General features: G+C 46.3%; 1 protein-coding gene across 2 annotated transcripts in view; it reads right to left on the bottom strand.

Moving 5' to 3' along the window:
* Positions 1 to 18,879, bottom strand: part of RNF123 (ring finger protein 123) — a 100,253-nt gene that overhangs the window by 6,528 nt on the left and 74,846 nt on the right. The window lies entirely within an intron of this gene.

The raw sequence follows: 18,879 nt of genomic DNA, 5'->3' as shown, positions 1-18,879 counted from the left end.
TAGGACAGGAGAATACAATCTATTACTATCTGTTATCAGCCGTGTCAGGAGAGGAGAGGCCGGCTGTAGGAGAGGGAAATACAATCTATTACTATCTGTTATCAGCCATGTCAGGAGAGGAGAGGCCGACTGTAGGACAGGGGAATACAATCTATTACTATCTGTTATCAGCCATGTCAGGAGAGGAGAGGCCGACTGTAGGACAGGGGAATACAATCTATTACTATCTGTTATCAGCCATGTCAGGAGAGGCCGACTGTAGGACAGGGGAATACAATCTATTACTATCTGTTATCAGCCATGTCAGGAGAGGCCGACTGTAGGACAGGGGAATACAATCTATTACTATCTGTTATCAGCCATGTCAGGAGAGGAGAGGCCGACTGTAGGACAGGGGAATACAATCTATTACTATCTGTTATCAGCCATGTCAGGAGAGGCGAGGCCGACTGTAGGACAGGGGAATACAATCTATTACTATCTGGTATCAGCCATGTCAGGAGGGGCCGACTGTAGGACAGGGGAATACAATCTATTACTATCTGTTATCAGCCATGTCAGGAGAGGCCGACTGTAGGACAGGAGAATACAATCTATTACTATCTGTTATCAGCCATGTCAGGAGAGGCCGACTGTAGGACAGGAGAATACAATCTATTACTATCTGTTATCAGCCATGTCAGGAGAGGCCGACTGTAGGACAGGAGAATACAATCTATTACTATATGTTATCAGCCACGTCAGCAGGGGGCGACTGTAGGACAGGGGAATACAATCTATTACTATCTGGTATCAGCCATGTCAGGAGAGGAGAGGCCGACTGTAGGACAGGAGAATACAATCTATTACTATCTGTTATCAGCCATGTCAGGAGAGGAGAGGCCGACTGTAGGACAGGGGAATACAATCTATTACTATCTGTTATCAGCCATGTCAGGAGGGGAGAGGCCGAATGTAGGACAGGGGAATACAATCTATTACTATCTGTTATCAGCCATGTCAGGAGAGGAGAGGCCGACTGTAGGACAGGGGAATACAATCTATTACTATCTGTAATCAGCCATGTCAGGAGAGGAGAGGCCGACTGTAGGACAGGGGAATACAATCTATTACTATCTGTTATCAGCCATGTCAGCAGGGGGCGACTGTAGGACAGGGGAATACAATCTATTACTATCTGTTATCAGCCATGTCAGTAGAGGCCGACTGTAGGACAGGGGAATACAATCTATTACTATCTGTTATCAGCCATGTCAGGAGAGGAGAGGCCGACTGTAGGACAGGGGAATACAATCTATTACTATCTGTTATCAGCCATGTCAGGAGGGGAGAGGCCGAATGTAGGACAGGGGAATACAATCTATTACTATCTGTTATCAGCCATGTCAGGAGAGGAGAGGCCGACTGTAGGAGAGGGGAATACAATCTATTACTATCTGTTATCAGCCATGTCAGGAGAGGAGAGGCCGACTGTAGGACAGGGGAATACAATCTATTACTATCTGTTATCAGCCATGTCAGGAGAGGAGAGGCCGACTGTAGGACAGGGGAATACAATCTATTACTATCTGTTTTCAGCCATGTCAGGAGAGGCCGACTGTAGGACAGGGGAATACAATCTATTACTATCTGTTATCAGCCATGTCAGGAGAGGCGAGGCCGACTGTAGGACAGGGGAATACAATCTATTACTATCTGTTATCAGCCATGTCAGGAGAGGCCGACTGTAGGAGAGGGGAATACAATCCATTACTATCTGGTATCAGCCATGTCAGGAGGGGAGAGGCCGACTGTAGGACAGGAGAATACAATCTATTACTATCTGTTATCAGCCATGTCAGGAGGGGCCGACTGTAGGACAGGGGAATACAATCTATTACTATCTGTTATCAGCCATGTCAGGAGAGGAGAGGCCGACTGTAGGACAGGGGAATACAATCTATTACTATCTGTTATCAGCCATGTCAGGAGAGGAGAGGCCGACTGTAGGACAGGGGAATACAATCTATTACTATCTGTTATCAGCCATGTCAGGAGAGGAGAGGCCGACTGTAGGACAGGAAAATACAATCTATTACTATCTGTTATCAGCCATGTCAGGAGAGGAGAGGCCAACTGTAGGACAGGGGAATACAATCTATTACTATCTGTTATCAGCCATGTCAGGATGGGAGAGGCCGACTGTAGGACAGGGGAATACAATCTATTACTATCTGTTATCAGCCATGTCAGGAGAGGAGAGGCCGAATGTAGGACAGGGGAATACAATCTATTACTATCTGTTATCAGCCATGTCAGGAGAGGAGAGGCCGACTGTAGGACAGGAGAATACAATCTATTACTATCTGTTATCAGCCATGTCAGGAGAGGAGAGGCCGACTGTAGGACAGGGGAATACAATCTATTACTATCTGTTATCAGCCATGTCAGGAGAGGCCGACTGTAGGACAGGGGAATACAATCTATTACTATCTGTTATCAGCCATGTCAGGAGGGGCCGACTGTAGGACAGGAGAATACAATCTATTACTATCTGTTATCAGCCATGTCAGGAGAGGAGAGGCCGACTGTAGGACAGGGGAATACAATCTATTACTATCTGTTATCAGCCATGTCAGGAGAGGAGAGGCCGACTGTAGGACAGGGGAATACAATCTATTACTATCTGTTATCAGCCATGTCAGGAGAGGCCGACTGTAGGACAGGGGAATACAATCTATTACTATCTGTTATCAGCCATGTCAGAAGAGGAGAGGCCGACTGTAGGACAGGGGAATACAATCTATTACTATCTGTTATCAGCCATGTCAGGAGAGGCCGACTGTAGGACAGGAGAATACAATCTATTACTATCTGTTATCAGCCATGTCAGGAGAGGAGAGGCCGACTGTAGGACAGGAGAATACAATCTATTACTATCTGTTATCAGCCATGTCAGGAGAGGAGAGGCTGACTGTAGGACAGGGGAATACAATCTATTACTATCTGTTATCAGCCATGTCAGGAGTGAAGAGGCCGACTGTAGGACAGGGGAATACAATCTATTACTATCTGTTATCAGCCATGTCAGGAGGGGAGAGGCCGACTGTAGGACAGGAGAATACAATCTATTACTATCTGTTATCAGCCATGTCAGGAGAGGAGAGGCCGACTGTAGTACAGGGGAATACAATCTATTACTATCTGTTATCAGCCATGTCAGGAGAGGAGAGGCCGACTGTAGGACAGGAGAATACAATCTATTACTATGTGTTATCATCCATGTCAGGAGAGGAGAGGCCGACTGTAGGACAGGGGAATACAATCTATTACTATCTGTTATCAGCCATGTCAGGAGAGGAGAGGCCGGCTGTAGGAGAGGGGAATACAATCTATTACTATCTGTTATCAGCCATGTCAGGAGAGGAGAGGCCGACTGTAGGACAGGGGAATACAATCTATTACTATCTGTTATCAGCCATGTCAGGAGAGGCCGACTGTAGGACAGGGGAATACAATCTATTACTATCTGTTATCAGCCATGTCAGGAGAGGAGAGGCCGACTGTAGGACAGGGGAATACAATCTATTACTATCTGTTATCAGCCATGTCAGGAGAGGCGAGGCCGACTGTAGGACAGGGGAATACAATCTATTACTATCTGGTATCAGCCATGTCAGGAGGGGCCGACTGTAGGACAGGGGAATACAATCTATTACTATCTGTTATCAGCCATATCAGGAGAGGCCGACTGTAGGACAGGAGAATACAATCTATTACTATATGTTATCAGCCACGTCAGCAGGGGGCGACTGTAGGACAGGGGAATACAATCTATTACTATCTGGTATCAGCCATGTCAGGAGAGGAGAGGCCGACTGTAGGACAGGAGAATACAATCTATTACTATCTGTTATCAGCCATGTCAGGGGAGGAGAGGCCGACTGTAGGACATGGGAATACAATCTATTACTATCTGTTATCAGCCATGTCAGGAGAGGAGAGGCCGACTGTAGGACAGGGGAATACAATCTATTACTATCTGTTATCAGCCATGTCAGGAGAGGAGAGGCCGACTGTAGGACAGGGGAATACAATCTATTACTATCTGTTATCAGCCATGTTAGGAGGGGAGAGGCCGACTGTAGGACAGGAGAATACAATCTATTACTATCTGTTATCAGCCATGTCAGTAGAGGCCGACTGTAGGACAGGGGAATACAATCTATTACTATCTGTTATCAGCCATGTCAGGAGAGGAGAGGCCGACTGTAGGACAGGGGAATACAATCTATTACTATCTGTTATCAGCCATGTCAGGAGGGGAGAGTCCGAATGTAGGACAGGGGAATACAATCTATTACTATCTGTTATCAGCCATGTCAGGAGGGGAGAGGCCGACTGTAGGACAGGGGAATACAATCTATTACTATCTGTTATCAGCCATGTCAGGAGAGGAGAGGCCGACTGTAGGACAGGGGAATACAATCTATTACTATCTGTTATCAGCCATGTCAGGAGAGGAGAGGCCGACTGTAGGACAGGGGAATACAATCTATTACTATCTGTTATCAGCCATGTCAGGAGAGGAGAGGCCGACTGTAGGACAGGGGAATACAATCTATTACTATCTGTTATCAGCCATGTCAGGAGAGGCGAGGCCGACTGTAGGACAGGGGAATACAATCTATTACTATCTGTTATCAGCCATGTCAGGAGAGGCCGACTGTAGGAGAGGGGAATACAATCTATTACTATCTGGTATCAGCCATGTCAGGAGAGGCCGACTGTAGGAGAGGGGAATACAATCTATTACTATCTGTTATCAGCCATGTCAGGAGAGGCCGACTGTAGGAGAGGGGAATACAATCTATTACTATCTGTTATCAGCCATGTCAGGAGGGGCCGACTGTAGGACAGGGGAATACAATCTATTACTATCTGTTATCAGCCATGTCAGGAGGGGCCGACTGTAGGACAGGGGAATACAATCTATTACTATCTGTTATCAGCCATGTCAGGAGGGGAGAGGCCGACTGTAGGACAGGGGAATACAATCTATTACTATCTATTATCAGCCATGTCAGGAGAGGAGAGGCCGACTGTAGGACAGGGGAATACAATCTATTACTATCTGTTATCAGCCATGTCAGGAGAGGAGAGGCCGACTGTAGGACAGGGGAATACAATCTATTACTATCTGTTATCAGCCATGTCAGCAGGGGGCGACTGTAGGACAGGAGAATACAATCTATTACTATCTGTTATCAGCCATGTCAGGAGAGGCCGACTGTAGGACAGGAGAATACAATCTATTACTATCTGTTATCAGCCATGTCAGGAGAGGCCGACTGTAGGACAGGAGAATACAATCTATTACTATATGTTATCAGCCACGTCAGCAGGGGGCGACTGTAGGACAGGAGAATATAATCTATTACTATCTGTTATCAGCCATGTCAGGAGAGGCCGACTGTAGGACAGGAGAATACAATCTATTACTATCTGTTATCAGCCATGTCAGGAGAGGAGAGGCCGACTGTAGGACAGGAGAATACAATCTATTACTATCTGTTATCAGCCACGTCAGCAGGGGGCGACTGTAGGACAGGAGAATACAATCTATTACTATCTGTTATCAGCCATGTCAGGAGGGGAGAGGCCGACTGTAGGACAGGGGAATACAATCTATTACTATCTGTTATCAGCCATGTCAGGAGTGGCCGACTGTAGGACAGGAGCATACAATCTATTACTATCTGTTATCAGCCATGTCAGGAGAGGCCGACTGTAGGACAGGGGAATACAATCTATTACTATCTGTTATCAGCCATGTCAGGAGAGGAGAGGCCGACTGTAGGACAGGGGAATACAATCTATTACTATCTGTTATCAGCCATGTCAGGAGAGGCCGACTGTAGGACAGGGGAATACAATGTATTACTAACTGTTATCAGCCATGTCAGGAGAGGCCGACTGTAGGACAGGAGAATACAATCTATTGCTATCTGTTATCAGCCATGTCAGGAGAGGAGAGGCCGATTGTAGGACAGGAGAATACAATCTATTACTATCTGTTATCAGCCATGTCAGGAGAGGAGAGGCCGACTGTAGGACAGGGGAATACAATCTATTACTATCTGTTATCAGCCATGTCAGGAGAGGAGAGGCCGACTGTAGGACAGGAGAATACAATCTATTACTATCTGTTATCAGCCATGAGAGGAGGGGAGAGGCCGACTGTAGGACAGGGGAATACAATCTATTACTATCTGTTATCAGCCATGTCAGGAGAGGCCGATTGTAGGACAGGGGAATACAATCTATTACTATCTGTTATCAGCCATGTCAGGAGAGGCCGACTGTAGGACAGGAGAATACAATCTATTACTATCTGTTATCAGCCATGTCAGGAGGGGAGAGGCCGACTGTAGGACAGGGGAATACAATCTATTACTATCTGTTATCAGCCATGTCAGGAGAGGCCGACTATAGGACAGGAGAATACAATCTATTACTATCTGTTATCAGCCATGTCAGGAGAGGCCGACTATAGGAGAGGGGAATACAATCTATTACTATCTGTTATCAGCCATGTCAGGAGGGGCCGACTGTAGGACAGGGGAATACAATCTATTACTATCTGTTATCAGCCATGTCAGGAGAGGCCGACTGTAGGAGAGGGGAATACAATCTATTACTATCTGGTATCAGCCATGTCAGGAGGGGCCGACTGTAGGACAGGGGAATACAATCTATTACTATCTGTTATCAGCCATGTCAGGAGGGGCCGACTGTAGGACAGGGGAATACAATCTATTACTATCTGTTATCAGCCATGTCAGGAGGGGCCGACTGTAGGACAGGGGAATACAATCTATTACTATCTGTTATCAGCCATGTCAGGAGAGGAGAGGCCGACTGTAGGACAGGGGAATACAATCTATTACTATCTGTTATCAGCCATGTCAGGAGAGGCCGACTGTAGGACAGGAGAATACAATCTATTACTATCTGTTATCAGCCATGTCAGGAGGGGAGAGGCCGACTGTAGGACAGGGGAATACAATCTATTACAATCTGTAATCAGCCATGTCAGGAGAGGCTGACTGTAGGACAGGAGAATACAATCTATTACTATCTGTTATCAGCCATGTCAGGAGAGGCCGACTGTAGGACAGGAGAATACAATCTATTACTATCTGTTATCAGCCATGTCAGCAGGGGGCGACTGTAGGACAGGAGAATACAATCTATTACTATCTGTTATCAGCCATGTCAGGAGAGGCCGACTGTAGGACAGGAGCATACAATCTATTACTATCTGTTATCAGCCATGTCAGGAGAGGAGAGGCCGACTGTAGGACAGGAGAATACAATCTATTACTATCTGTTATCAGCCATGTCAGGAGGGGAGAGGCCGACTGTAGGACAGGGGAATACAATCTATTACTATCTGTTATCAGCCATGTCAGGAGAGGCCGATTGTAGGACAGGGGAATACAATCTATTACTATCTGTTATCAGCCATGTCAGGAGAGGCCGACTGTAGGACAGGGGAATACAATCTATTACTATCTGTTATCAGCCATGTCAGGAGAGGCCGACTGTAGGACAGGGGAATACAATCTATTACTATCTGTTATCAGCCATGTCAGGAGGGGAGAGGCCGACTGTAGGACAGGGGAATACAATCTATTACTATCTGTTATCAGCCATGTCAGGAGGGGAGAGGCCGACTGTAGGACAGGAGAATACAATCTATTACTATCTGTTATCAGCCATGTCAGGAGAGGAGAGGCCGACTGTAGGACAGGGGAATACAATCTATTACTATCTGTTATCAGCCATGTCAGGAGAGGAGAGGACAACTGTAGGACAGGGGAATACAATCTATTACTATCTGTTATCAGCCATGTCAGGAGATGAGAGGACGACTGTAGGACAGGGGAATACAATCTATTAATATCTGTTATCAGCCATGTCAGGAGAGGAGAGGACAACTGTAGGATAGGGGAATACAATCTATTACTATCTGTTATCAGCCATGTCAGGAGAGGCCGACTGTAGGACAGGGGAATACAATCTATTACTATCTGTTATCAGCCATGTCAGGAGAGGAGAGGCCGACTGTAGGACAGGGGAATACAATCTATTACTATCTGGTATCAGCCATGTCAGGAGAGGAGAAGCCGACTGTAGGACAGGGGAATACAATCTATTACTATCTGTTATCAGCCATGTCAGGAGAGGCCGACTGTAGGACAGGGGAATACAATCTATTACTATCTGTTATCAGCCATGTCAGGAGGGGCCGACTGTAGGACAGGGGAATACAATCTATTACTATCTGTTATCAGCCATGTCAGGATGGGAGAGGCCGACTGTAGGACAGGGGAATACAATTTATTACTATCTGTTATCAGCCATGTCAGGAGAGGAGAGGCCGACTGTAGGACAGGGGAATACAATCTATTACTATCTGTTATCAGCCATGTCAGGAGAGGCCGACTGTAGGACAGGGGAATACAATCTATTACTATCTGTTATCAGCCATGTCAGGAGAGGCCGACTGTAGGACAGGGGAATACAATCTATTACTATCTGTTATCAGCCATGTCAGGAGGGGCCGACTGTAGGACAGGGGAATACAATCTATTACTATCTGTTATCAGCCATGTCAGGAGGGGCCGACTGTAGGACAGGGGAATACAATCTATTACTATCTGTTATCAGCCATGTCAGGATGGGAGAGGCCGACTGTAGGACAGGGGAATACAATCTATTACTATCTGTTATCAGCCACGTCAGGAGAGGCCGACTGTAGGACAGGGGAATACAATCTATTACTATCTGTTATCAACCATGTCAGGAGAGGAGAGGCCGACTGTAGGACAGGAGAATACAATCTATTACTATCTGTTATCAGCCATGTCAGGAGGGGAGAGGCCGACTGTAGGACAGGGGAATACAATCTATTATTATCTGTTATCAGCCATGTCAGGAGAGGAGAGGCCGACTGTAGGACAGGGGAATACAATCTATTACTATCTGTTATCAGCCATGTCAGGAGATGAGAGGACGACTGTAGGACAGGGGAATACAATCTATTACTATCTGTTATCAGCCATGTCAGGAGATGAGAGGCCGACTGTAGGACAGGGGAATACAATCTATTACTATCTGGTATCAGCCACGTCAGGAGAGGAGAAGCCGACTGTAGGACAGGGGAATACAATCTATTACTATCTGTTATCAGCCATGTCAGGAGAGGCCGACTGTAGGACAGGGGAATACAATCTATTACTATCTGTTATCAGCCATGTCAGGAGAGGAGAGGCCGACTGTAGGACAGGGGAATACAATCTATTACTATCTGGTATCAGCCACGTCAGGAGAGGAGAAGCCGACTGTAGGACAGGGGAATACAATCTATTACTATCTGTTATCAGCCATGTCAGGAGAGGCCGACTGTAGGAGAGGGGAATGCAATCTATTACTATCTGTTATCAGCCATGTCAGGAGAGGCCGACTGTAGGACAGGGGAATACAATCTATTACTATCTGTTATCAGCCATGTCAGGAGAGGAGAGGCCAACTGTAGGACAGGGGAATACAATCTATTACTATCTGTAATCAGCCATGTCAGGAGAAGAGAGGCCGACTGTAGGACAGGGGAATACAATCTATTACTATCTGTTATCAGCCATGTCAGCAGGGGGCGACTGTAGGACAGGGGAATACAATCTATTACTATCTGTTATCAGCCATGTCAGGAGAGGCCGACTATAGGAGAGGGGAATACAATCTATTACTATCTGGTATCAGCCATGTCAGGAGGGGCCGACTGTAGGACAGGGGAATACAATCTATTACTATCTGTTATCAGCCATGTCAGGAGGGGCCGACTGTAGGACAGGGGAATACAATCTATTACTATCTGTTATCAGCCATGTCAGGAGGGGAGAGGCCGACTGTAGGACAGGGGAATACAATCTATTACTATCTGTTATCAGCCATGTCAGGAGAGGAGAGGCCGACTGTAGGACAGGGGAATACAATCTATTACTATCTGTTATCAGCCATGTCAGGAGAGGAGAGGCCGACTGTAGGACAGGGGAATACAATCTATTACTATCTGTTATCAGCCATGTCAGCAGGGGGCGACTGTAGGACAGGAGAATACAATCTATTACTATCTGTTATCAGCCATGTCAGGAGAGGCCGACTGTAGGACAGGAGAATACAATCTATTACTATCTGTTATCAGCCATGTCAGGAGAGGCCGACTGTAGGACAGGAGAATACAATCTATTACTATATGTTATCAGCCACGTCAGCAGGGGGCGACTGTAGGACAGGAGAATACAATCTATTACTATCTGTTATCAGCCAAGTCAGGAGAGGCCGACTGTAGGACAGGAGAATACAATCTATTACTATCTGTTATCAGCCATGTCAGGAGAGGAGAGGCCGACTGTAGGACAGGAGAATACAATCTATTACTATCTGTTATCAGCCACGTCAGCAGGGGGCGACTGTAGGACAGGAGAATACAATCTATTACTATCTGTTATCAGCCATGTCAGGAGGGGAGAGGCCGACTGTAGGACAGGGGAATACAATCTATTACTATCTGTTATCAGCCATGTCAGGAGAGGCCGACTGTAGGACAGGGGAATACAATCTATTACTATCTGTTATCAGCCATGTCAGGAGAGGAGAGGCCGACTGTAGGACAGGGGAATACAATCTATTACTATCTGTTATCAGCCATGTCAGGAGAGGAGAGGCCGACTGTAGGACAGGAGAATACAATCTATTACTATCTGTTATCAGCCATGAGAGGAGGGGAGAGGCCGACTGTAGGACAGGGGAATACAATCTATTACTATCTGTTATCAGCCATGTCAGGAGAGGCCGATTGTAGGACAGGGGAATACAATCTATTACTATCTGTTATCAGCCATGTCAGGAGAGGCCGACTGTAGGACAGGAGAATACAATCTATTACTATCTGTTATCAGCCATGTCAGGAGGGGAGAGGCCGACTGTAGGACAGGGGAATACAATCTATTACTATCTGTTATCAGCCATGTCAGGAGAGGCCGACTATAGGACAGGAGAATACAATCTATTACTATCTGTTATCAGCCATGTCAGGAGAGGCCGACTATAGGAGAGGGGAATACAATCTATTACTATCTGTTATCAGCCATGTCAGGAGGGGCCGACTGTAGGACAGGGGAATACAATCTATTACTATCTGTTATCAGCCATGTCAGGAGAGGCCGACTGTAGGAGAGGGGAATACAATCTATTACTATCTGGTATCAGCCATGTCAGGAGGGGCCGACTGTAGGACAGGGGAATACAATCTATTACTATCTGTTATCAGCCATGTCAGGAGGGGCCGACTGTAGGACAGGGGAATACAATCTATTACTATCTGTTATCAGCCATGTCAGGAGGGGCCGACTGTAGGACAGGGGAATACAATCTATTACTATCTGTTATCAGCCATGTCAGGAGAGGAGAGGCCGACTGTAGGACAGGGGAATACAATCTATTACTATCTGTTATCAGCCATGTCAGGAGAGGCCGACTGTAGGACAGGAGAATACAATCTATTACTATCTGTTATCAGCCATGTCAGGAGGGGAGAGGCCGACTGTAGGACAGGGGAATACAATCTATTACAATCTGTAATCAGCCATGTCAGGAGAGGCTGACTGTAGGACAGGAGAATACAATCTATTACTATCTGTTATCAGCCATGTCAGGAGAGGCCGACTGTAGGACAGGAGAATACAATCTATTACTATCTGTTATCAGCCATGTCAGCAGGGGGCGACTGTAGGACAGGAGAATACAATCTATTACTATCTGTTATCAGCCATGTCAGGAGAGGCCGACTGTAGGACAGGAGAATACAATCTATTACTATCTGTTATCAGCCATGTCAGCAGGGGGCGACTGTAGGACAGGAGAATACAATCTATTACTATCTGTTATCAGCCATGTCAGGAGAGGCCGACTGTAGGACAGGAGCATACAATCTATTACTATCTGTTATCAGCCATGTCAGGAGAGGAGAGGCCGACTGTAGGACAGGAGAATACAATCTATTACTATCTGTTATCAGCCATGTCAGGAGGGGAGAGGCCGACTGTAGGACAGGGGAATACAATCTATTACTATCTGTTATCAGCCATGTCAGGAGAGGCCGATTGTAGGACAGGGGAATACAATCTATTACTATCTGTTATCAGCCATGTCAGGAGAGGCCGACTGTAGGACAGGGGAATACAATCTATTACTATCTGTTATCAGCCATGTCAGGAGAGGCCGACTGTAGGACAGGGGAATACAATCTATTACTATCTGTTATCAGCCATGTCAGGAGGGGAGAGGCCGACTGTAGGACAGGGGAATACAATCTATTACTATCTGTTATCAGCCATGTCAGGAGGGGAGAGGCCGACTGTAGGACAGGAGAATACAATCTATTACTATCTGTTATCAGCCATGTCAGGAGAGGAGAGGCCGACTGTAGGACAGGGGAATACAATCTATTACTATCTGTTATCAGCCATGTCAGGAGAGGAGAGGACAACTGTAGGACAGGGGAATACAATCTATTACTATCTGTTATCAGCCATGTCAGGAGATGAGAGGACGACTGTAGGACAGGGGAATACAATCTATTAATATCTGTTATCAGCCATGTCAGGAGAGGAGAGGACAACTGTAGGATAGGGGAATACAATCTATTACTATCTGTTATCAGCCATGTCAGGAGAGGCCGACTGTAGGACAGGGGAATACAATCTATTACTATCTGTTATCAGCCATGTCAGGAGAGGAGAGGCCGACTGTAGGACAGGGGAATACAATCTATTACTATCTGGTATCAGCCATGTCAGGAGAGGAGAAGCCGACTGTAGGACAGGGGAATACAATCTATTACTATCTGTTATCAGCCATGTCAGGAGAGGCCGACTGTAGGACAGGGGAATACAATCTATTACTATCTGTTATCAGCCATGTCAGGAGGGGCCGACTGTAGGACAGGGGAATACAATCTATTACTATCTGTTATCAGCCATGTCAGGATGGGAGAGGCCGACTGTAGGACAGGGGAATACAATCTATTACTATCTGTTATCAGCCATGTCAGGAGAGGAGAGGCCGACTGTAGGACAGGGGAATACAATCTATTACTATCTGTTATCAGCCATGTCAGGAGAGGCCGACTGTAGGACAGGGGAATACAATCTATTACTATCTGTTATCAGCCATGTCAGGAGAGGCCGACTGTAGGACAGGGGAATACAATCTATTACTATCTGTTATCAGCCATGTCAGGAGGGGCCGACTGTAGGACAGGGGAATACAATCTATTACTATCTGTTATCAGCCATGTCAGGAGGGGCCGACTGTAGGACAGGGGAATACAATCTATTACTATCTGTTATCAGCCATGTCAGGATGGGAGAGGCCGACTGTAGGACAGGGGAATACAATCTATTACTATCTGTTATCAGCCACGTCAGGAGAGGCCGACTGTAGGACAGGGGAATACAATCTATTACTATCTGTTATCAACCATGTCAGGAGAGGAGAGGCCGACTGTAGGACAGGAGAATACAATCTATTACTATCTGTTATCAGCCATGTCAGGAGGGGAGAGGCCGACTGTAGGACAGGGGAATACAATCTATTATTATCTGTTATCAGCCATGTCAGGAGAGGAGAGGCCGACTGTAGGACAGGGGAATACAATCTATTACTATCTGTTATCAGCCATGTCAGGAGATGAGAGGACGACTGTAGGACAGGGGAATACAATCTATTACTATCTGTTATCAGCCATGTCAGGAGATGAGAGGCCGACTGTAGGACAGGGGAATACAATCTATTACTATCTGGTATCAGCCACGTCAGGAGAGGAGAAGCCGACTGTAGGACAGGGGAATACAATCTATTACTATCTGTTATCAGCCATGTCAGGAGAGGCCGACTGTAGGACAGGGGAATACAATCTATTACTATCTGTTATCAGCCATGTCAGGAGAGGAGAGGCCGACTGTAGGACAGGGGAATACAATCTATTACTATCTGGTATCAGCCACGTCAGGAGAGGAGAAGCCGACTGTAGGACAGGGGAATACAATCTATTACTATCTGTTATCAGCCATGTCAGGAGAGGCCGACTGTAGGAGAGGGGAATGCAATCTATTACTATCTGTTATCAGCCATGTCAGGAGAGGCCGACTGTAGGACAGGGGAATACAATCTATTACTATCTGTTATCAGCCATGTCAGGAGAGGAGAGGCCAACTGTAGGACAGGGGAATACAATCTATTACTATCTGTAATCAGCCATGTCAGGAGAAGAGAGGCCGACTGTAGGACAGGGGAATACAATCTATTACTATCTGTTATCAGCCATGTCAGCAGGGGGCGACTGTAGGACAGGGGAATACAATCTATTACTATCTGTTATCAGCCATGTCAGGAGAGGCCGACTATAGGAGAGGGGAATACAATCTATTACTATCTGGTATCAGCCATGTCAGGAGGGGCCGACTGTAGGACAGGGGAATACAATCTATTACTATCTGTTATCAGCCATGTCAGGAGGGGCCGACTGTAGGACAGGGGAATACAATCTATTACTATCTGTTATCAGCCATGTCAGGAGGGGAGAGGCCGACTGTAGGACAGGGGAATACAATCTATTACTATCTGTTATCAGCCATGTCAGGAGAGGAGAGGCCGACTGTAGGACAGGGGAATACAATCTATTACTATCTGTTATCAGCCATGTCAGGAGAGGAGAGGCCGACTGTAGGACAGGGGAATACAATCTATTACTATCTGTTATCAGCCATGTCAGCAGGGGGCGACTGTAGGACAGGAGAATACAATCTATTACTATCTGTTATCAGCCATGTCAGGAGAGGCCGACTGTAGGACAGGAGAATACAATCTATTACTATCTGTTATCAGCCATGTCAGGAGAGGCCGACTGTAGGACAGGAGAATACAATCTATTACTATATGTTATCAGCCACGTCAGCAGGGGGCGACTGTAGGACAGGAGAATACAATCTATTACTATCTGTTATCAGCCAAGTCAGGAGAGGCCGACTGTAGGACAGGAGAATACAATCTATTACTATCTGTTATCAGCCATGTCAGGAGAGGAGAGGCCGACTGTAGGACAGGAGAATACAATCTATTACTATCTGTTATCAGCCACGTCAGCAGGGGGCGACTGTAGGACAGGAGAATACAATCTATTACTATCTGTTATCAGCCATGTCAGGAGGGGAGAGGCCGACTGTAGGACAGGGGAATACAATCTATTACTATCTGTTATCAGCCATGTCAGGAGTGGCCGACTGTAGGACAGGAGCATACAATCTATTACTATCTGTTATCAGCCATGTCAGGAGAGGCCGACTGTAGGACAGGGGAATACAATCTATTACTATCTGTTATCAGCCATGTCAGGAGAGGCCGACTGTAGGACAGGGGAATACAATCTATTACTATCTGTTATCAGCCATGTCAGGAGAGGCCGACTGTAGGACAGGAGAATACAATCTATTGCTATCTGTTATCAGCCATGTCAGGAGAGGAGAGGCCGATTGTAGGACAGGAGAATACAATCTATTACTATCTGTTATCAGCCATGTCAGGAGAGGAGAGGCCGACTGTAGGACAGGGGAATACAATCTATTACTATCTGTTATCAGCCATGTCAGGAGAGGAGAGGCCGACTGTAGGACAGGAGAATACAATCTATTACTATCTGTTATCAGCCATGAGAGGAGGGGAGAGGCCGACTGTAGGACAGGGGAATACAATCTATTACTATCTGTTATCAGCCATGTCAGGAGAGGCCGATTGTAGGACAGGGGAATACAATCTATTACTATCTGTTATCAGCCATGTCAGGAGAGGCCGACTGTAGGACAGGAGAATACAATCTATTACTATCTGTTATCAGCCATGTCAGGAGAGGAGAGGCCGGCTGTAGGACAGGGGAATACAATCTATTACTATCTGTTATCAGCCATGTCAGGAGAGGAGAGGCCGACTGTAGGACAGGGGAATACAATCTATTACTATCTGTTATCAGCCATGTCAGGAGAGGCCGACTATAGGACAGGAGAATACAATCTATTACTATCTGTTATCAGCCATGTCAGGAGAGGCCGACTATAGGAGAGGGGAATACAATCTATTACTATCTGTTATCAGCCATGTCAGGAGGGGCCGACTGTAGGACAGGGGAATACAATCTATTACTATCTGTTATCAGCCATGTCAGGAGAGGCCGACTGTAGGAGAGGGGAATACAATCTATTACTATCTGGTATCAGCCATGTCAGGAGGGGCCGACTGTAGGACAGGGGAATACAATCTATTACTATCTGTTATCAGCCATGTCAGGAGGGGCCGACTGTAGGACAGGGGAATACAATCTATTACTATCTGTTATCAGCCATGTCAGGAGGGGCCGACTGTAGGACAGGGGAATACAATCTATTACTATCTGTTATCAGCCATGTCAGGAGAGGAGAGGCCGACTGTAGGACAGGGGAATACAATCTATTACTATCTGTTATCAGCCATGTCAGGAGAGGCCGACTGTAGGACAGGAGAATACAATCTATTACTATCTGTTATCAGCCATGTCAGGAGGGGAGAGGCCGGCTGTAGGACAGGGGAATACAATCTATTACTATCTGTTATCAGCCATGTCAGGAGAGGAGAGGCCGACTGTAGGACAGGGGAATACAATCTATTACTATCTGTTATCAGCCATGTCAGGAGAGGCCGACTGTAGGACAGGGGAATACAATCTATTACTATCTGTTATCAGCCATGTCAGGAGAGGCCGACTGTAGGACAGGGGAATACAATCTATTACTATCTGTTATCAGCCATGTCAGGAGGGGCCGACTGTAGGACAGGGGAATACAATCTATTACTATCTGTTATCAGCCATGTCAGGAGGGGCCGACTGTAGGACAGGGGAATACAATCTATTACTATCTGTTATCAGCCATGTCAGGATGGGAGAGGCCGACTGTAGGACAGGGGAATACAATCTATTACTATCTGTTATCAGCCACGTCAGGAGAGGCCGACTGTAGGACAGGGGAATACAATCTATTACTATCTGTTATCAACCATGTCAGGAGAGGAGAGGCCGACTGTAGGACAGGAGAATACAATCTATTACTATCTGTTATCAGCCATGTCAGGAGGGGAGAGGCCGACTGTAGGACAGGGGAATACAATCTATTATTATCTGTTATCAGCCATGTCAGGAGAGGAGAGGCCGACTGTAGGACAGGGGAATACAATCTATTACTATCTGTTATCAGCCATGTCAGGAGATGAGAGGACGACTGTAGGACAGGGGAATACAATCTATTACTATCTGTTATCAGCCATGTCAGGAGATGAGAGGCCGACTGTAGGACAGGGGAATACAATCTATTACTATCTGGTATCAGCCACGTCAGGAGAGGAGAAGCCGACTGTAGGACAGGGGAATACAATCTATTACTATCTGTTATCAGCCATGTCAGGAGAGGCCGACTGTAGGACAGGGGAATACAATCTATTACTATCTGTTATCAGCCATGTCAGGAGAGGAGAGGCCGACTGTAGGACAGGGGAATACAATCTATTACTATCTGGTATCAGCCACGTCAGGAGAGGAGAAGCCGACTGTAGGACAGGGGAATACAATCTATTACTATCTGTTATCAGCCATGTCAGGAGAGGCCGACTGTAGGAGAGGGGAATGCAATCTATTACTATCTGTTATCAGCCATGTCAGGAGAGGCCGACTGTAGGACAGGGGAATACAATCTATTACTATCTGTTATCAGCCATGTCAGGAGAGGAGAGGCCAACTGTAGGACAGGGGAATACAATCTATTACTATCTGTAATCAGCCATGTCAGGAGAAGAGAGGCCGACTGTAGGACAGGGGAATACAATCTATTACTATCTGTTATCAGCCATGTCAGCAGGGGGCGACTGTAGGACAGGGGAATACAATCTATTACTATCTGTTATCAGCCATGTCAGGAGAGGCCGACTATAGGAGAGGGGAATACAATCTATTACTATCTGGTATCAGCCATGTCAGGAGGGGCCGACTGTAGGACAGGGGAATACAATCTATTACTATCTGTTATCAGCCATGTCAGGAGGGGCCGACTGTAGGACAGGGGAATACAATCTATTACTATCTGTTATCAGCCATGTCAGGAGGGGAGAGGCCGACTGTAGGACAGGGGAATACAATCTATTACTATCTGTTATCAGCCATGTCAGGAGAGGAGAGGCCGACTGTAGGACAGGGGAATACAATCTATTACTATCTGTTATCAGCCATGTCAGGAGAGGAGAGGCCGACTGTAGGACAGGGGAATACAATCTATTACTATCTGTTATCAGCCATGTCAGCAGGGGGCGACTGTAGGACAGGAGAATACAATCTATTACTATCTGTTATCAGCCATGTCAGGAGAGGCCGACTGTAGGACAGGAGAATACAATCTATTACTATCTGTTATCAGCCATGTCAGGAGAGGCCGACTGTAGGACAGGAGAATACAATCTATTACTATATGTTATCAGCCACGTCAGCAGGGGGCGACTGTAGGACAGGAGAATACAATCTATTACTATCTGTTATCAGCCAAGTCAGGAGAGGCCGACTGTAGGACAGGAGAATACAATCTATTACTATCTGTTATCAGCCATGTCAGGAGAGGAGAGGCCGACTGTAGGACAGGAGAATACAATCTATTACTATCTGTTATCAGCCACGTCAGCAGGGGGCGACTGTAGGACAGGAGA

Source organism: Leptodactylus fuscus, chromosome 8 (genome assembly GCF_031893055.1).
Source record: "Leptodactylus fuscus isolate aLepFus1 chromosome 8, aLepFus1.hap2, whole genome shotgun sequence".
In the NCBI taxonomy this organism is placed as follows: Eukaryota; Metazoa; Chordata; class Amphibia; order Anura; family Leptodactylidae; genus Leptodactylus; species Leptodactylus fuscus.
The sequence above is the reverse complement of the archived record's forward strand: the minus strand, read 5'-3'. Positions and strand labels throughout refer to the sequence as shown.